Source organism: Geotrypetes seraphini, chromosome 3 (genome assembly GCF_902459505.1).
Source record: "Geotrypetes seraphini chromosome 3, aGeoSer1.1, whole genome shotgun sequence".
NCBI classification, from domain to species: domain Eukaryota; kingdom Metazoa; phylum Chordata; class Amphibia; order Gymnophiona; family Dermophiidae; genus Geotrypetes; species Geotrypetes seraphini.
In genome coordinates, this window is record NC_047086.1 from 161,950,394 (window position 1) to 161,971,822 (window position 21,429).

The window sequence follows — 21,429 nt, forward strand, 5'->3', positions numbered from 1 at the left end:
TACTGCTGCATTTACCCCCTCCTCTTGATTTGCTGGTAATTGCGGCCATATTATTGTCAGTTGGGACAGCTAGCCCATGGCAATCAGCTGCACACTAGCTGTTAGGAAAGACCACTTCCAGCTCCATCCCAGTTCCATCCAACTTCCACTGGCCAGCAGAGGAAGCCCAAGCAGTAGCCGGGGACCCAGTAGAGCCTGCAGTTGAATGGCTTAGGCTTGCCAACCGGAGATGGGACAAGTGAAGAATAATACAGGCAAGTCCTCAGTGTGTGAATCTGTGAGAAGACAGCTGAGGGGCTGGGAGAGCCCTCAGTGTGTGCGTGCAGGATGATTGAATGACAGACCTCAGGGTTTGCATCTGAGAAGACAGCTGAGGGCTGGGAGAGTCATCAGTGTGTGCGTGCAGGATAAGATGACCGAGCAATGGAGAAGCTGGGAGAATCCAAGGACCCTGAAGAGCGGTCCAGCAGAGGGACAGTGGCAACCGGTGGAGGAACTGGTAAATGGTGCTGGACTCTGCCAAAGACTTGGAGGACTGATGGAGGGTCAGGAAGGACTCAGGAGAAGCCTGGAGAGATGAGGAGTCCAGGGAGGACCTCAGGATGACCAGGTGGTCAGGAAGATCTGGTCACATGTTTTAAGAACTGTGTTTAACCATGTATGTTTTGTTCTAACAGTGCCTGGGGGTGTAGATATATGACAGGTATACTGGTCAGCCCAGTCACATGATGATATATTGTGGCAATGGTGGGATGATGAAACCACCTCTCATAGAGTAGTGGGGATTCTGGAATGCCTGGAGAATCCCAGAAAAACAACACCCCAGATGAGAGGAAAGGAAATGGCTGTAGGGGAGGAGGAAGCCACAAGGGGGCCCCATAGGGGGTGCCCTCACAGGGGGCTTATTGGGGAGCCCAGGAGGAAGGTCAGGAGCTCTCTGTACTAGGGGAGTGGGGGCTAGGTTTTGGAAAGGCTAAGGGGTCAAACCCCGCCTTAGAGAGGAAAATGAAGTGAGCAAGGAAAAGCTAGATGAACAGGGGGGGTTTCCTTGTTTTGCGTGAACACCCACCCTTTTAAGGAGGGGGGGGAGTATGACAGGGTGGAGTACCTGTCACTGGCCAGCAGAGGGATCCCGAACAGTGGAGCTCAAGGAACCTGAGAGGAGAGCTGATGAGCATAAGAGCTGCTAGTGCTGCTGGGAGCTGTCCATTCACTCTGAGTGGATTGTGGTGCTGAAAAGAACAGCTTCCCAGCACAGAGTGCTCAGTAGGTAAGAAGCTCTGGGAGCTGGGCAATGCTCAGGAGGAGGAAGGCTGCCTTTGGCCTAACTCCTGGAAAGCACTGAAGGCCACTGCTGACCAGCGCTGATAGGGGGTCCTGGAGCAGTGGAATAGAGTAGCTAGGCTGGCCAATACTGACAGTAGGACTGCTGCAACAGAGAATAGAATTCCAGTAGTGGGAGAGTCCACAAGGACCTTTACACTGGCAGAGAGGTCTGTTCTTGTGTGGTTGACCAGTCCTGACAGGGGGGACTGATACAGCAGAGAAAGCCCAATGATGGGAGGGTCTGTGAGGACCTAAACTCCAGCAGGGAAAGAGCTGAAGAAGTAGCTGGAGACCCAGTAGAGCCTGGAGTCAAGGGGCTTAGGCTTGCTGACAGAATAAGATGACTAAGCGACAGTCCTCAGTTGTGCGTCTGCAATAAGATGATGGAAGGGCTGGGAGAGCCTTCAGTGCATGAGTGCAGGATAAGATGACCGAACGATCGAGAACCTGGGATAGTCCAAGGATCATGGAACCATTGGCCAAAGAACTGAGGAACATGATGACAGTTGGCCACTGTTGGAAACAGGATACTGGGCTTGATGGATCTTCGGTCTGTCCCAGTATGGCAATTTTTATGTTCTTCAGCTCATTAGACTCCATAGTGGCCCCAACTTAAAGATTAATGAAGATGAGTGTTCTATTCTGTAAGTAGTGCATGGAATTTTGCATGTTCGTTGCAAAATTATGTACCACTTATATAAAATACTAATCTAATCTGCAGTTTCTGAGTTGCTCAATGCCTAACAAGGTTCAAGATGACTTACAATATTCAGGAATAACTATGGGGATTGGCAATGTGATTAGGAATACATAGTAATTATACAGTGAATTCTCTATATGGTACCCAAAATTTGGACTTGCGCCCAAATTGTGTGCACATCTTAATTGAGTAACGAGCCATTAAGTAGCAATAATTAGGTGTTACCGACCAATTATTGTAGTTAATTGGCTACAATTAGGATTTGCATCCACATCTTACTGAGCCCTATTCTATAAAGATCCATTCGCAAATGTTTCAGCATGCAGCTTAAATGGAGGCATGGGTGTATCAGGGGCACTTGTAATGATGCATGAAGCATTATAGAATTTGTGGGATCTGCGCCTAATTTGTGCACCAGGTTTTACACTTGTTTTAATTGGTATAAATCCCCATGCTCAAAGTTGAGCGCAGAACTCAGCACAAGGCACTATTCTATAAATGGTGCCCATCCTGGAGCGCCCTATATAGAATACCATTCAGTGCCATTTTTTTTCAGCGCCAAATTTTGAGCACCATTTAGTGAATCTAGCCCTATGTATGTAAATTTTAGAATATCTGTATGCCTAAGTGCTTTATATAATACATATTTGGAAGGAGGGTGTACATAGGGGTGGGGCATGGACAGGACAAGCAATACACTAGAGAATGACAACAGAGACAAATTTTCCCTGTCCCCAAAAGCCTCAAACACTCTAAAATCATAAGTGTTTGAGGCTTGTGTGATTATGATAGAACTTGCAGGAATGGGAAAAGGACAGGGACAGAACTTGCGGGGATGGGATGGAGATATTGAGATCCCCCCGGGGATGGGGACAAATTGTTCTGTGTCATTCTCTACCTACACTTAGTATAATTGTTAGTCCCTGCATTTAGGGACTGACACTTATACCAGCTCTAAAACTGGCATAATTATGCACCTTTATGTGTTAGGAACGCCAAAACTGGGTTGTACCAGCATTTTATATTTTAACATAGATGCCTAGAATAGATTGCTATCTTGAGAAGAAAGGAAGTCTAGGCAATGGTTTAAGTAGATTTAAGTGGCTTGGATAGGAAGGGGAGGAGGGATGTGGTGGTGAGAGATGGAGGGAGATATAATTATAGCTTTATTTATATCCCGTCATACCTTTCAGTTCAAGACAGTGTACAACAGTGGTCTCAAACTCAAACCCTTTGCAGGGCCACATTTTGGATTTGTAGGTACTTGGAGGGCCTCAGAAAAAATAGTTAATGCCTTATTAAAGAAATGACAATTTTGCGTGGGGTAAAACTCTTTATAGTTTATAAATCTTTCCTTTTGGCTAAGTCTTAATAATGATATTGTAATTTATAGCTAAATAGACGTATGATCAAGAAACTGTTTTATTTTACTTTTCTGATTATGATAAACATACCGAGGGCCTCAAAATAGTATCTGGCGGGCCGCATGTGGCCCCCGGGCCGCAAGTTTGAGACCACTAGTGTACAATAAAAGGTGCTGTTAACAGCGAGTTAACATCGTTGGAATTGGGAAGGGGTAAATGGGCGGTTATGTGGTTGGGCAGCATAGGGAGTGTAAGGGGGAACTTGTAAGAAGAGGTAGGTGTTGAACTATTTTGGAGGTTCAGACATGCGGTTAGTGATGGTTTTTTGAGGAAAGGTGTAACTAAGGCATGTTTGAAGATATTAGGAACCGTTGCAGTAGAGGGTGATAGGTTGAGGATGTGACAGATGGAAGGGATGACAATGAGAGGGATGGCTTCAAGTAGGCAGGTGGGAATCGGATCAAAGGAACAGGTGGTGGGTATGGAGGAGGAGAAAAAGTAAGCAACTTCCTCTTCTGTGACTTTGGAAAAGGATGAAAAAGTGGTAGGGGTTGTTGAAGGGAGGTTGGCAGAGTAGACAGCTGGAAGGGGTTGTGGGGGAGGTGACTTGGTTGAGAATTCAAGGTGGATCTTGTGAATCTTGTCATAGAAGAACTTTGCCATCATCTGGAGAGAAAGTTAAAAGGGGATAAGAGGTGGGAGTACTTTGAATAGGGAGTTTAGTGTGGCAAACAGAAGGCAGGAGTTGGCACTAAGAGAGTTAGTTAGATGGTTGTAGTATTCTTGTTTGGCAAGCAAAAGGGTAGATTGGAAGGACATCAGCATGAATTTGAAGTGTATGAAGTCGGCATGTGTGCAAGATATAAGCCAAAGACGTTCAGCAGCTCAGGTACAGGAGTGCAGATAACAGATGTTAGGGGGTCAGCCAGGGCTGAGGTTTGGCACGTATTATGAGACGTGAAACAGGAGGGTTGAGGATTGAGAAGATAGAGTTGAGTTAAAGGAGAGGACAACTTCATTGATAGACTTGCGTAATATAGTAGTTGAAAGAAGGGATGAGACAGTGGTGGATAGCATGTCAGGATCAATGGATTGAAGGTTTCTAAATATATGGGTAGTGATCATCTGGGTTTTAGGGGAAGGGTGATGAGTTGTGAAGGTTAGCAGATGATGGTCAGAGAGGGGAAGAGCTGATGTGCAGAATTCAGTGGTAGAACAGTTGGAGGAGAGATTGAGGTTGAGGCAGTGACCCTTCTGGTACATAGGGGTGATGGAGCACAGCTGGTGATTGTATGAGGATGTTAGTGCGAGAAACCTGGACGTAAGGGAGTCAAAGGGGTCATTAACATGGATGCGGAAATCGCCGAGGATAAGGGAGGGAGATGAGGGTTCAAGAAAGAAGGAGAACCAGGAATCAAAATCAGAGAGGAAGGAGGAGAAGGACTTATCAGAGGGCCAGTAAATGACTGCTACTCTGAGAAGTAGAGGAGCGAATAGATGGATGGAGTAGACTTCAAAGGAAGAGGAACAGTGAGATTGAGGTTGAAGGGGCTGATATTTACAAGATGGTGAGATTTCCTCTTTGATTTTAGAAGTTGCTTTAAAATGTTTCAAACCTCTATGCAAATTGGAAGGTGATGTGACATTCATAAAGAAGGTATAGCAGAGTACCCAATTCCTTCAAACACAGCCAACAAATACTATTGGATGCTAATTTGGCCACACACAGTCATTGAGGGGGTACAGACTCCAGAGTGACCTATGATGTAGAAAAAACATTGATTGCATCATGCTTGTTGAAGTTAATGGTCTCCTAACAGAAATCCAGAAGTAAGACCATTGTTCCATTGTAAGTTCTTGTTTCAAATCACATTCCCATAGTTTTTGTAGGCCATACCTGGTGTGCACTAACTTATCAATAATAACATTTATATATACATATATAAGAGGCAACATGGCCTTGAGAATATAAGGTTTTACAGAAAGGAGTAAATAAAAGGAGTATTTAAATCCAAATCAACAATGTCATTACACCTGGGAAGACAATGTTTTCGTTGAAGCCATCTATAATATTGCTGAGGTTGTAAAGAGAATGTGGATTATAGAACCTGAATTATTTGCCTAGATGTAGGATCTAATATTTGATCTAAATTCCAAATATGTTTATCAGTCCAGTCTCTCCAAAAAATTATAACATTGTTGATTTTTAAGTTGTTCCAGATAGGGATAGATAGAGAGTTAGATAAGGGAATCAATAATAATAAAACCCTTAGTAGCGCTAGCACACTATGATAAACTTCGTGCCTGTGTGCCTCCGTACCTCTGTGCCTCCACATGCGCAGTACACCGCCGAGCAGGGAAGTATCTCAGCGCAGTGGCAGCAGTCCTGACCCGCCAACCCCCCATTCCTTACCCAAAGCAGCAGTGGCAGCGCTGTAAACAGGCTGCTCACAGCAAACCCTGGCAGGGCCTTTCCTCTGCTGCATCACTTCGGATGCAGTAGAGGAAAGGCCCTGTCGGGGCTGGCCACAAATAGCCTGTTTATAGCGCTGCCACTGCTGCTTTGGGTAAGGAATGGGGGGTTGGCGGGTCAGGACTGCTGCCGCTACTACTGCTTTAAGGCTGGAGTGAGGGAAGAAGGTTGGTGGATCAGGACCACTGCTGCTTTGGGGCACAGAGGGAGGGAGGAGGGGTTGGTAGGTCAGGACCGCTGCTGCTACCTCGGGTAAGTAATGGGGGTCCAGGAGGTCAGATCTAAACAGAGGGAGGGAGGGCAGACCTTTGGGGACGGTGGACCAGGTGTGTGTGTGTGGAGGGTCCATCAGGGTGAAGGGCTGGGGAGGGGAGATGGATTGATGTAGAGGGGGAGGGTTGAGAAGTGGGGGAGATAAAGTGACCTAGACCAGAAATAAGGGTGGGAAGGGAGGAACAAATACTGGACCTACAAATGGGGTGGGGGTGGGGTGATAGGGAGAGGAAGAGGAAGAGATTGAGGTGGGAAGGGAGACAAAACTATTTTTATAGTAACTCTCAAGCAACTAAAAACTACAGTTATCCAGTATCTACCAATCCCCATGGATGCCGGATAACTGAGAGTCTACTGTATTTAGGAATATTCAAGGTTTTTTTTTTTTGCAGCTTTGGGGGCAAGCAGCTGCAAGCTTGCCCAAAGATTCAGTGCAGTGGTCTGGGAGGAGGTAGGTGGGGCAGTCAGGAACTGGAGAGAGTGGTTTGAGGATACCATTGGGGGGTGGGGTTTGAATTGGTGCAGGCTCTGGTATTGGGGTGAAGAGGGTTAAAGTGGCAGATGTTGGAATGGGGAGGGGGACAATTGCAGTACCGTAGGAAGGGGCAGGGGAGATACGACAGAGAAATTGGTCCTGGGGTGGGGTACAAGAGAAAGGGTAAAATAGGAAGAGAAGCTGGTTGGAATATAGGGACAGGAAGAATGGCCTTGGAGGCAATGGAAGGACAGATAGATAGGAATGGAGCTTGGACTGAAAGGGTGATAAATGCAGTGGAGGATCAATGAGGGCCAAAAGGGTACAGAGAACTAAGGAAATGGTGAAAGGTGAGGTGGTGGGACTGGGATCAGTGGGAGGAAGGGTCTGGGCATGGTAGAGGCGGGGCATGGATGGGGTCAGGGTTAGGGTTAGGGTGAGGCTATTCTAGCACCTGGTACTGTAACAAATGTAACGGGCTAAAACACTAGTTGTCATATAACGGTCAAGATCAATTAAACAACTTAGTGATGATAATGAAACAGTATTTTGATTCAAATGTTTAGGTAAACACCTATTTGGTATTAAATTTCAATTGCTGTTGAGGTACAAAACATTATTAGCAGTTTAGTTCCAAATTCAATGCCTGTGAGACAATCCTTATTGAATAAAAAAATCCTGATTAACAACATATTGGAATCATCAATTCCAGACATATGAGGCGGTCATATGTGGAACGTTATTACATGTTAAACCCTCTATGGATCGTTATAAAATGCCATCTTTTTCTTGTCATGACTGGGATAGCCATACAGATGATAACCCGAAATTAGAAGAACTACAACCGCCTAAATTTTCCTTTCTGGTGGGCAAATTTGTTCTCCAGCTATAGATATGAATAAAATGAATGCCGATAGTTTGGGGCACAGTAATTTATTTAAGCTGGTTTGGGGGCTGTTGATATCATATATTACCTCACTATAGTAGGTCTTTGATTATGAGTCAGTTTTGGTTTATTTTCGTACACATCCAGGAAGGGGGGGGGGGGGCTATTTCTGTCCTAATTTGACTTTTGAGTATGTCCACCAGGGGTGGGAGGAGGGTGGAGGATATTTTTAATCTGAATAGGGTAAGGTTATTGGGATAGTCTATGTTTCTGTGTTTTAATGAATAATCATTGGGTGTGGGAGAAAATGGTTTGTTATGCATATTTGTAAGTTGAATGTGCTTTTATTAACATATTATATGATATATATTTGTGTATTGCACTTTTGAAGTTTAGAAAATCAATAAAGAATTAAAAAAAGAAATTCCTAACATACAAAATATTACATCGCAGCGCACAAGTTTCTCGTCACAGCGCACACACTAGTGTGCCGCGAGATGTTGCCTGGTGTGCCGCAGGGCCGCCGGGCCCGGAGCTTACAGGGGGCCCGAGGCAGGGGCGCCAGTAGCTCGCCAAGGCAAAGTGAGTCGATCACCCAGGACTCACTTTGTCTTGGCGATCTAATCCACAGTTCTTCAACCGCCGGTCCGCGGACCGGTATCGGTCCGCAGGAAATTTTTGCCGGTCCGCACAGGACCGGCAAGATTGACTCATTTGAACTTCCTGACGGTCCGCGCAGGACCGGCAAGATCAGCATCGGAAGCGTGCGCTGGGCCAGAGAGATCTTGGGGAGCCTCCGACAGTGGCTTTCTCCCCTCTCTGCAGCTCTCCTTTACTTCCCAGCGCAGCGATTCACGAAGGCAGCCTCGGGGCTTTTGCTGAGTCGCGGCTGCCTCTGATGATGCAACTTCCTCTTTCCTCAGAGGCGGCGCGACACAACAAAGGACCCGAGGCTGCCTTCGTGAATCGCTGCGCTGGGAAGTAAGAAGAGCTGCTGGGAGGGGAGAAAACCACTATCAGTCTGGGAAGCTGCTGGGCAGGGGAAAAAAGGGACAGCTGCTACTGGAAAGGGAGAAGGAGAGATGCTTCTGGGAGGGGAGGAGGGAAAGGAATCTGGGAAGCTGCTGGGCCAGGAAAAAAAAGGGACAGCTGCTACTGGAGAGGGAGAAGGAGAAGGAGAGATGCATCTGGGAGGGGAGGAGGGAAAGGAATCTGGGAAGCTGCTGGGCCAGGAAAAAAAAAGGGACAGCTGCTACTGGAGAGGGAGAAGGAGAAGGAGAGATGCATCTGGGAGGGGAGGAGGGAAAGGAATCTGGGAAGCTACTGGGCCAGGAAAAAAAAGGACAGCTGCTACTGGAGAGGGAGAAGGAGACGGAGAGATGCTTCTGGGAGGGGAGGAGGGAAAGGAATCTGGGAAGCTGCTGGGCAAGATAAAAAAAGGGACAGCTGCTACTGGAGAGGGAGAAGAAGGAGAGATGCTTCTGGGAGGGGAGGAGGGAAAGGAATCTGGGAAGCTGCTGGGCAAGGAAAAAAAAGGGACAGCTGCTACTGGAGAGGGAGACGGAGAGATGCTGCTGGGAGGGGAGGAAGGGAAGAGAGTTACTGCTGGACAGGAGGCTGGGAGAAAGAAAGAAAGGGGGCAGGCAGGGAAACAGAAGGAAAGAAGAGAAACAGAAAAAAAGAAAGAAAGGTCAGGGAGAGAGGAAGAAAAAGTTGGGGGAGGGAATGAGGTGTGGAGGAGAGAAAGCATACAGGCTGATAGAAGGGAAGAAAGATTGGATGCACAGTCAGAAGAAGAAAGTGCAACCAGAAATCACCAGACAAGGTAGGAAAAATGATTTTATTTTAAATTTAGCAAAGTGGAGGCAGTATTACCACAGTTTTCAAAGGAATTTGCCCAAATAACTTAATAGTTAACTGGGTAAATTCCCAGAGATGAAAACTTCCCTTCACTTACTATGCACAGTTCTGAATTTATATCTGCTGTCTATATTTTACAATATGGTCCCCTTTTACTAAACCGCAATAGTGGTTTTTAGCGCAGGGAGCCTATGAGCGTCAAGAGCAGTGCTGGGCATTCAGCGCAGCTCCCTGCGCTAAAAACTGCTATTGTGGTTTAATAAAAAGGATGGAGGGTATATTTGTCTATTTTTGTATGCTATAAAAACCAAATACAGAGAGAGACTGAGAGCTGTTGACGAAGAGCTACGTGTGTGTCTTTCTTCCATTCCAGCCAGAATATCAGCTTTGTGTTCAGCCAAACAGGCCCAGGTTTCGCACTGAATAAAGTATTTTATAATTTTTATAATTTTTATTTCATAATAAAGTAATTATAAAATACTTTCTTTGTGTTTATTTGATTCCTATTCAAGAGAATTACTTTATATATAGTCAATATAGGCAGAGAGTTAAATTTTTTAACATTTTCTAATGGTGGTGTGCCTCGTGATTTTTTTCATGAAACAAGTGTGCCTTTGCCCAAAAAAGGTTGAAAAACACTGGTCTAGAAATTGAAAGCATCAAACGTATTGTCTTCTGGACTGTTTTTAATTTACAGTTTACACATATGGATGTAACAGACATAACTACATTTGTTGTAAAACATTTATTAAGATATCATTTCATCCCTACAATTTCTGTGTTCTTAAAAATATTATTTAACGTTATTTAATTTAGCGTGTAGGCCTAAAATTCCTTTGAATACCTCGTCCTCATGTATCAGCAACTTTGACAACATATTTATTTGGCTCATAACTTGCTGGCGCCCGATATTTTTAGCTCACAGTGAAAAAAGTTTGCTCACAACACCCGCCCGCTTAGAGGGAACACTGATTCACACCCTTCCTCTCTTTTCCTGTTCCCCCACCTCTTTACATCCATTCCTTCCTGTATTTTTCTATTCTCTGTTCTATCCTATTGCTCTTGTCCCCCTTTGCCCCCCTCCTTTTCCCTCTGCTTCTGCTACTTTTTAGGAGAGCAGTGAATTTCTGTTGTATACACCAGTCTTGTGTGCTAGTTTTTCTTCTTTACCAAGGGTTGCTCTATCTATGGCCCAAATCTTAGGGCTCCTTTCACGAAGCTGCGTTAGCGGCCTTATCATATGCACCTTTTTAACGCGCGCTAACCCCCGTGCTAGCCGAAAAACTACCGTCTGCTCAAGAGGCGGCGGTAGCGGCTAACACGGCCCACAAATTAGCACGCGCTATTACGCGCATCAAACCGCTAACGTGGCTTCGTAAAAGGAGCCCCTTATTTTTCTTGCCTTCCGGTCTGGCTATGCCACATACATAGCAAAGATCTTCTGCCTCCTCCCTTGTTTCCCTTCCACTTGTGTAATGTGTTTCCACCATCATGACAGCGAGCAATTGGTTAACCCCTAATCCTTCTACTAGGGCTAGACATTTAATTGCAAGATCTTAGGATGTCCTATTTTGCATTATAGCAAGTGCATTTAAATGCAAGGGAGAACAAAAGATGCCATGGAGAAGAGCCTCCACCTCCTGACTCCCATTCCACTCATTAGCTCAACATTGCGTGGGCGTCTGGCTCCCCCAAACAAAGAGAGAAGTCATTCTGCTGTAGGAAATGTACAAGTGTCCTGGTGACATTAAGAAGTTAATTGTAGAGAAGGACTGAGGGTTTCGTGTTAGCCATTTCTCTTTGGTTACATCTGAAATGGTATAAAAAGACACTTTGAATAGTGGTATCCTACTGAGGTTCGTTAATATTGGAACACAGTCCTTTCATTGTAGTTTAAATGTTAGATCTTGTTTGAAAGCTGAATATACCAAAGGTGCAGAATCAAAAATGTGTTGCAAGTAGGTGTTCTTTTCAAAGTGAAGAAAAAAAAAGCTAAAAATAACAAAGCAAATGTCACTTTAGCATTCATTCTATGTGTGATTATCACCCCAGGAGCAAGGCACCGATGACTTATTCTCCACGGCACACTGCAACATAATGAGGTACTATGTAAGAGATGTGGAAAACATCAACAAGACTTTAAATATATAATCTGCTCCTCTGGTATGTCATACGAACACCAACAGCATTTCCATGTTTGGGGGGTGGGAAGGAACAGCAGTTTCTTGATGTTTCTTTGGTCTTCTGCCTCAATCAGAGCCAACCTCTGTCAGGCTACTGTGCCATAACCTTTCATTGGTAAACAGGGCTTAATTTGTAGATAAAAAGGAAGTGGAACTGAGCAACTATGGGCGGACATAGGCCTGCTGGCGATTTGGCCAGGGAACAGAAGCAATAAAAGAAGGGATGGATTAGAGAGTAGAATGATTATTCTCTTTGCTTCAGGTTCACACTCTCATTCCCTCTTCCTGGTAGGCTGCCTGGAAGGAAGGGGTTGGAAAAGAACACCCCTGCTGCTCTTGAGTCTGAATAAGGAGTGGTGGAACTGTGTTCTAGGCCACTCCCCCAGAAATTAAGCCATGTTGGTAAATGATTGTTGCGGTTGTCCAGGTTGTGCTGTGTCTGGGTAGGTAGAACCAATGTTTCAGCCATCATGTTGTGGCTTTCTTCAGGGTGTGCTGTGAGGTTTGCAATTTGTCTCTATAAATATAGTTGCTCCTCAAACCTGATTGGCTGGGGCTTGAGGTGATTAAGGCAGGTGATTATTGTTCACCTCAAGCCCCAGAAATTAAGCACAATGTTATAGAGTCATGTATGTTCCCAACTGCCATTAGTTTGTGCCATTAGTTTTCCCAGTAAGTATATAAAAAGCCTATATCGTTTGACAGGTTGAGTTAAGTTTAAATGATGTTTATTAAATTTTCCAGAAAAAACAATTACAGTGAACCAATACAAGAGTACAATACCTTTCCCACAATAAACATTTGGTTCCCTCCCCCTCTCCCACCCCACAGCCCTCCCAAATATGTCACTAAATCCTGCTTACCGAAACAAAACTACATCTCATTTACCCATGCATCAGGTGCTCAAAATTCTACTGCACGCATGTGGCATAAGATCTGTCCAGAATGGTTCCCAAAGAGTACAGAATCTGTGTCCTGCTGGCGAATCCAGATCATGGAGTCCGTGACGTTCCAGAGAGGCCTGGATGATCAGAAAAGATCTCCACTGTGCCATCGAGGGCACCTCAGGTGTCATCCAGGCCATAAGGATAGCTTTCTTTCCCATCAAAATTGCTCGATCTACAAAAGCTGTCATACTGCGAGATTGCACAGAAGTCATCAGATAGTGTCCAAATAGCATTTGTGGAGAAGGGGTCCAGCTCTGGTGCCAAATAGTTGAAATATATCTGCCCAGTGACATCCAGAAGGCAGACACCAGCGGACAGGTCCAGAATTGATGACCCAAAGATGCATATGGAGAATGGTCAGACCACACTTGGAATACTGTGTCCACCATTGGTTTCCCAACCTAAAAAAGGATATAAAACTGCTGGAGAGGGTGCAGAGATGAGCAACGAAGCTGGTAAAAGGTATGGAGAACTTGGAATATGAGGAACGACTTAGGAGACTGAGATTGTTCTCCCTTGGGAAGAGAAGACTGCGAGGGGATATGAGCGAGACTTTCAAATACTGAAAGGAATCGACAAAATAGAACAGGAAAATAAGTTATTTATAATGTCCAATGTGACACGGACAAGAGGACATGGACTGAAGCTGGGGAGGGACAAGTCCAGGACAAATATCAGGAAGTTCTGCTTCACGCAGCGAGTGGTGGACACCTGGAATGCTCTCCCAGAGGAGATTATTGCGGAATCCACCATCCTAGGATTTAAAAGCAAACTAGATGCTTCACACCTTATTTACCATGGTAGGTTTTCTTTAATTATAACTTATATTCATATGTCATCAGTAATCTCACTATTATTTATCTCACGCCATAAAATTAATTTTATGCATGTTTTTTTTCTCACACCAGGCATTCACCTTTAAGCATGTTTCTGTTCATTTTGGCTCGATTCATGTGATTCACTATATCATATACTAGCTGATGCCCCGGCGTTGCACGGGTATTTAATTATAGCAATAACACTGTAAATGGATTCAAATAAAGATACTTTATAGTGGTGAATGAAATTATTTTTTTACAGCTTTATAAAAAGTACAATATTCAAATAATAATGTGAAATATTTGACAAAATGAATACAATACAACTAACACAAAACTTGATTATAAACAACATTTTTAGTTTCACCTCCAGGAGCAAGAACATATAAATTCTTGGGTGAACCCACCCTTGAGCAAGCAACATAGAGTTGGCCATGGGAAAAACAGGGGGATCTTAAATCCACTCCACAGTATGTAATAGTCTGTCCATGTGATTTGTTGATTGTGATAGAGAATGCAAGTATCACTGGAATTTGCAATCTCTTAAACTGAAAAGGAAGATGTGTTGCAAGTTTCGTTCAAATCAGGCAAGCCGTTTTTGCGTTGGCAGCTTTTTACAATTTTTCCATTGACATGAATGGGTGAAATCTGATTTTCTGTTTGTAGCTCCGCCCACGTGTGCAGGAGGGCCGCGAGACCCCCAGAACATATCACCCCAGGTAGTGAGGGATCTGCATACCAAGTATCGTTCAAATCGGGCAAGCCGGTTTTGCGTAGGCAGCTTTTTACATTTTTGTCATTGACATGAATGGGTGAAATCTGATTTTCAGTTTGTAGCTCCGCCCACGTGTGCAGGTGGGCCGCGAGACCCCCAGAACATATCACCCCAGGTAGTGAGGGATCTGCATACCAAGTTTCGTTCAAATCGGGCAAGCCGTTTTTGCGTTGGCAGCTTTTTCCATTTTTTCCATTGACATGAATGGGTGAAATCTGATTTTCTGTTTGTAGCTCCGCCCACGTGTGCAGGTGGGCCGCTAGACCCCCAGAACATATCACCCCAGGTAGTGAGGGATCAGCATACCAAGTTTTGTTCAAATCGGGCAAGCCGTTTTTGCGTTGGCAGCTTTTTACATTTTTTCCATTGACATGAATGGGTGAAATCTGATTTTCAGTTTGTAGCTCCGCCCACGTGTGCAGGTGGGCCGCGAGACCCCCAGAACATATCACCCCAGGTAGTGAGGGATCTGCATACCAAGTTTCGTTCAAATCGGGCAAGCCGTTTTTGCGTTGGCAGCTTTTTCCATTTTTTCCATTGACATGAATGGGTGAAATCTGATTTTCTGTTTGTAGCTCCGCCCACGTGTGCAGGTGGGCCGCTAGACCCCCAGAACATATCACCCCAGGTAGTGAGGGATCAGCATACCAAGTTTTGTTCAAATCGGGCAAGCCGTTTTTGCGTTGGCAGCTTTTTACATTTTTTCCATTGACATGAATGGGTGAAATCTGATTTTCTGTTTGTAGCTCCGCCCACGTGTGCAGGTGGGCCGCGAGACCCCCAGAACATATCACCCCAGGTAGTGAGGGATCTGCATACCAAGTTTTGTTCAAATCGGTCAAGTCGTTTTTGAATTACTGTGAGAATGGCACCTTTTTACATTTTTTCCATTGACATGAATGAGTGAAATCCGATTTTATGTTTGTAGCTCCGCCCACATGTGCAGGTGGGCCGCGAGACCCCCAGAACATATCACCCCAGGTAGTGAGGGATCTGCATACCAAAGTTCGTTCAAATCGGTCAAGCCGTTTTTGAATTACTGTGAGAATGGCAGCTTTTTACATTTTTTCCATTGACATGAATGGGTGAAATCTGATTTTCTGTTTGTAGCTCCACCCACGTGTGCAGGTGGGCCGCGAGACCCCCGAACATATCACCCCAGGTAATGAGGGATCTGCATACCAAGTTTCGTTCAAATCGGTCAAGCCGTTTTTGAATTACTGTGAGAATGGCAGCTTTTTACATTTTTTCCATTGACATGAATGGGTGAAATCTGATTTTCTGTTTGTAGCTCCGCCAATGTGTGCAGGTGGGCCGCCAGACCCCCCAGAACATATCATCCCAGGTAGTGAGGGATCAGCATACCAAGTTTCGTTCAAATCGGTCAAGCCGTTTTTGCGTGATCGCGGCACATACACACACACATACATACATACACACATACATACCTCCGATTTTATATATATAGATAGATATACACATACATTTTTCATTTTCTCATAACTTTCACGAATACCTGTTTGTCTTTATTCACTTATCTTTATCATTTTAACATTTATCATTTATTCATGCCACTCACTATTAGTCCACTACACACATACATATTCTCTTGCATGGCACAATAACATAACCCCATTCTGTTTTGTCATATGGAATTTTCAAATGTTAATTAAATAATTTCATGGACTGATATCTATATTTAATAGGACCCCTGAGGAAGGTGTTGTCCGAAACATGGCCCGTGTCGGGTCCTTTGGTTGGTAATAAGGTTGTATATTACTGCATTTAAATATTAGAACAATAAATTTTGCCTGCACCTTGTACATAGCAGATTTTGTTTGATCTTAGGGCTTTCACCAGTTCGTGAAATACTCGAGATAGCCAGTGTGGCTACTTTCAAAACTCCCGCCAAACTTTTCAATCGTCCTGATTGGCCACTATGCTTCCAAACATTTTGTATATGTAAATTTAGCTCACAAGGGATGATTGAAGGATGGGATCCCTATACAGTATGGTTCGGACTCTCAAAGTTAATAGAAATGGCATCGATGCTGCAATTCAGACATGTACATTAAAACCTTCCTTGTCACCATGAAGAAACAACTACCGTACGGTACTTAGACATCGTCATACAGCAGGTATAACCAAAAGTGTTAACAGGTTGCCTAGTTGGCACATATACGTTTTGACTTAGACCAAGTCAAAATAGGTATAAGTGCCAAAAAAGGGGCCGCTGAGCTGATCGTGGCTGCCGCAATCAGTTCAGCGGCCCCAGCAACCTGCTCACCCCCCACCGCAACGATCGCAGCAGGAGAGATGCCTCATCTCCCCTGCCGCGATCCTCACCCTGAAGTGCCACGGTTGGCAGCAGTTCAGGTGATCGCCATCGCGGCAGGGAAGATGAGCCATCTCTCCTGTCGCGATCATTGCTGGGGTTGGTGTGTGTGTGGATTTTGTAACCGGTGTTCATTTTGACAGACACCAGTTACAGAATCCAGCTATTAGGCGAAGGACTGGCTCCTCCTTCGCCTAAAAGGTCTGGTTTTGGGTGTTTGAGACTTACGTTGTTTTTTGGTTGGTAATGTGTTGTAAATGTAGACGTAGTGGTGGTCTGGGCGTTTAAGTCAGGTTATAGACAACCACACTCGATTCACACACCCACATTGATATTGTACATGATCTTGTACTGAACCAGGAGGACATGCCGCAAACACACCGAACAGCTTGCCAAATAGAAAGAGAAGCAGGAATAAGCCAGACAACTGTAGTTAGGATAATTCATGACGATGTGAAATTAACGTGTCTTCAAAAGCTTCGTCCCCAAAAGTTAACTTTACACAACAAAGACACACACCTGAAACAGTGCAAGCAGCTTTTGACTAAGTACCCGGAGAGCAGCGTCAGCTTCATCTGGTTTACAGATGAAAATATATTTAGAGAAGCTCCACTGATTAACACATGGAATGATCGCCTCTATGTGCCTTCAACAACACTTAAGTGTGAGGTTAATGCCAAATGCCTACTACAGACTCACCTGACCTTCAGCCAATTAGTAATGGTCTCAGTCGTAATCTCGAAACTCGGATTCACAGATCTGTTCTTCATCGAACCTGGGGTTAAGATCAACGGTACATACTATTGGGAATACCGGGACATCCTCTTGACACAGAAGTTGTTGCCAGTGATCTGTCGCATATTAGAAGACTATTTTATCTTCCAACAGGACAATGCTCCAGCACATCGGGCAAAGGACACTATAGAACTGCTACATCGGGAGACCCAGACTTCATTGGTCCAGACCTCTGGTCTGCAAATTCACCAGACCTAAACCCAGTTGACTACCAGATCTGGGGGGCTGATAGAAGAATGCATCAGGCAGCAATGTATATATATATTTTTTTTTTTTTTTTAAATAATTCTTTATTGATTTTTAAACAAGAACAGTGTTATATAAATAAAAGAACAGTATATTATTACATTCAGTCATAACACTAATATCTATATAGATAACAGAACTATCCTTCAATAATTACATTATTTTGCAAATAGTAATAACATAAGAACCAAGTAAATAATATAAAATGAAACCAAGTTACCTAAAATATCATTATCAATAATTCCTCCCAACCCCCCAACCCCCCACCTTCCCTGCATGTGTAAAGATAAATAAACCAAGAAAAAAGTAAGACAAAATACAGTATTATATTTGTACAAATGTAGTCAATGGGCACCAAATTTTGTTGAATATTCCACTAAGTCCCCTACACTCCGCATTAATTCTTTCATATTTGTATATAGTACACCCATTCACCCACCAGAAAGTATAATCAAAGACTTTAAACAGTGCCTCATCTCTATTTGGGCTGAACTGAGGTAGAGCGTCGTTGACTGGCGTCCAAGGCTAAGGGTGTGCCTTTATGCATAGGGAGCATACTTCGAACATCTGCTTAACTGAAGCATTATTTTTTTGACTTTACATTTTCTGCAAGATACATAAAACTTTTTGATGTGCTTTTATTCAGTTCACAATTCATTTTCACAAGGTTGTGTTGTGGTGCGGTGAAGAATATATACATTTTACATCAACTTAATTCAGGATATGACGTACTAAATTTCATAAAAATTGGCCAAGTTCTGTGGAAGATATGTTAAAAAACATTTTGTTGGGCTTTTTTTTTGTGTATGTGTGTGTGGGAGGGGGGATCACAGTATATATACATATACACATTAGTGGCCACACTTGTGGAAACACTGAGTTTTTCGAGATCACAGTGCTTTATTCAACTGTTGCTCCAGTTACTTATTTAATCCTGCAACATATGATACTTATAAACATTGTTTGATTGTTTATAAACATTACTGGTAATATTTGTCTAGTAATTTTGTTTATTTGTGGTAGGAATGACTTTTAGTGATTTGACTAAAAAGGTAAGCAATCGGTCATGTTTCTTTTGATATGTATTGCTTAGATTTTGAGTGCATACAATATAGTATGTTGCACTGATGTTGTCACAGCTTGTGAGTGTTGTCTAAAGGCCCATTGTGTAACATGACAAAATTTGAATTGCTGTTTTTCATTAATTGTGATTTAATTGAATTAAATTTAATATTAATTGTCTAAATACACTAAAATTACAGCTCTATGCTAAGTTTTGCAGAAGAGACTTGACTGGTAGCCTAAAAAGAAAGCAACAGCCATAACCTTAAGAAAAGAAGGCTACAGTTACCCAGAGATTGCAGCCAAAAGTGGTCAAGGTGTGTCACTGGCTGGGGTACAGAAACTGCAAGTACTGTGAAGAGACTAGAAGCATCAAAAACAAGGCTGGAAGGGGCTGGAAAAAGGTTACAACGCCTCAGACTGATAGAAGGATAGCGAGAATGGCTCTGTAGAATCGGAAATTAACAGCTGTGGACATCAATAAGACACTGGCCGAAACAAGGGTGTTGGTGTCAGGCCAGACAGTTCGCCAGCGACTGGTGAAAGCAGGTCTGCAAGAATTCCCAGGAAAAAGCCCTTCCTCGATGCAGTTCAGTGTCATAAACATTTGAATAGAGCTAAAGAGCATGCCAGCTGAACCACAGAACAGTTAAGAAAGTGTTGTGGAGAGATGAGACCCAAATCTCCATATCTGGCAGTGACGGTGTTCACTATGTTTGTCGGTGACTGGGCAAAGACTGCTTGTAAGAGTGTACTACTACCATCATGAAGCATCCTCTGAGTGTGATGTTAAGAAGCTGAATGCCCAGAGATGTTGTGGGTCGATTGCAGGTGCTTGGTGGAGTGATGAATGCTGATGAATACCTAAAGGAGGTCCTTCAGCCCAGAGACATCTTTGGTGCCAGTCAACCATTCATTTGTCAACAGAATGGTGCCCCATGCCACACAGCCATGAAATACCTTACTTGGTTCAAAGAGAACAAGGTTGGGTTGCTGGACTAGCCAGGAAACTGCCCAGATCTCAACACTATCAAGAACCTCTAGGCCATATTAAAGAGGGCAGTAGCAGCAAAGCGACCATCCAACAAATATGAGCTGATAGCAGCAATAATCAACTCCTGGTTCCACATAATACCTATTGATCTCCAAAGACTTGTGGAGAGTATGTCAAAAAGATGTGAGGCAGTAAAGGCTAAGGAATATCAAATGCACTACTAGTGAGACTGATGAAGTCATTGGATAACTGGAAAAACTATGTAATTATCATCATTAGCTTGGGTAGCTTATGAATAGCATTATTTTTGTGAAATGTGCCAAATATTATGCTGGTCTCATTAAGTGATTACAGAGTTTCAGCTATTAGTCAAAAATGTAACTTTTTACCTTTCTCATGTGCCCTGTGGAATGCCTGCTACATCTCCAACAAGATTGCTTACATTCATGACCTTTTTTGTGACCTTTTTATCTCTCATTCTTTCCACCTATTTGCACTAACTGAAACCTGGCTCTGCCCTGAAGACTCTGTCTCGCTGCCCTATGTCATGGAAGCTTCAACTTCTCCCATATGCCTCGCCCAGTAGGTCGCTACTCTAACCCTCCTATAGATTTCAACCTCTTCTCCTACCTCAGTCTCACTGCTTCTCCTCCTTTGAAGTCCACGCCATCCTCAATTCTCTCACTCTCTGACCATCATCTGATAACTTTCATGACTTGACACCCTCCCCCTCAGACATGACTGATCCTCACAAATACATTCAGGAATCATCAGGCTACTGATCCACGCACTCTCTGTGCCACTGTCACCCCCATCCTCTCAAACACTATGCTATATAAACTTGTCAATGAAGTAGTCTCTTATAATAATACTATTTTCTCCTCTACCCTTGATATCCTTGATCTCCCCCATTTCCCACCCTGTAAGACACACCAAACACCAGCCCTGGCTAACCTCTAAGATCTGCTATTTACGTTCCTGTGTCCGCTCTGCAGAACATCTCTGGCTAAAATCCTGCATTCACGCGGACTTTATTCAAATTCCTGCTGACCTCCTTCCAGTCCAAGACTACTACTCCCACTTGACTAATTTTCTGGGATCCAACCCTCCCTGTCTCTTTGCCACGCTTAACTCTTTACTCAAAGTGCCCTCACCTCCAACTTCTCCTTCACTTTCTCCCCAGACTTCCACAACAAAGCTAATAAGATTAACCTTGAATTCTTGACAAATTGCCTCCGCTTCTCCCTCTTCTCGTCCACCCATCGACCCTCTACTGACCCATGCCGCTTTTTCTTCCTTCTCTGAAATCACAGAGGAGGAAACTGCAGTTTCTTTCTTCCTCCAAATTCACCATCTGTTCCTTTGATACCATCCCCTCCCGTCTACTGATCACCATCTCTCCTACTATCATCCCCGCTATCTGCCATATCCTTAACCTATCCCTCTCTACTGCACCTGACACCTTCAAACATGCTGTAGTTACTCCACTCCTCAAAAAGACCCTCACTGGACCCTTCCTGCCCCTCCCATTTTTGCCCCATCTTCCTCCTCCCCTTCTTATCCAAGCTACTTGAATGTGCTGTTCACCACCATTGTCTTGACTTTCTTTCAGCTATTCTTGACCCCATTCAATCGGGCTTTCATTCTCTACATTCTATGGAAACTGCCCTTGCTAGAGTCTCTAATGACCTGCTTCTGGCCAAATCCAAAGTTCTCATCCTCCTTGATCTATCTGTGGCATTTGACATTGTAGATCACTGCCTACTCATTGATATGCTGACTTCGGTTGGTTTTCAGGGCTCTGTTATCTCATGTTTTTCTTCCTACCTTTCTTATCTCACTTTTAGCATGTGCTCTGGAGGATGCTCCTCCGCTGCCATTCTGTTATCAATCAGCGTACCTCAGGGCTCTGTCCTG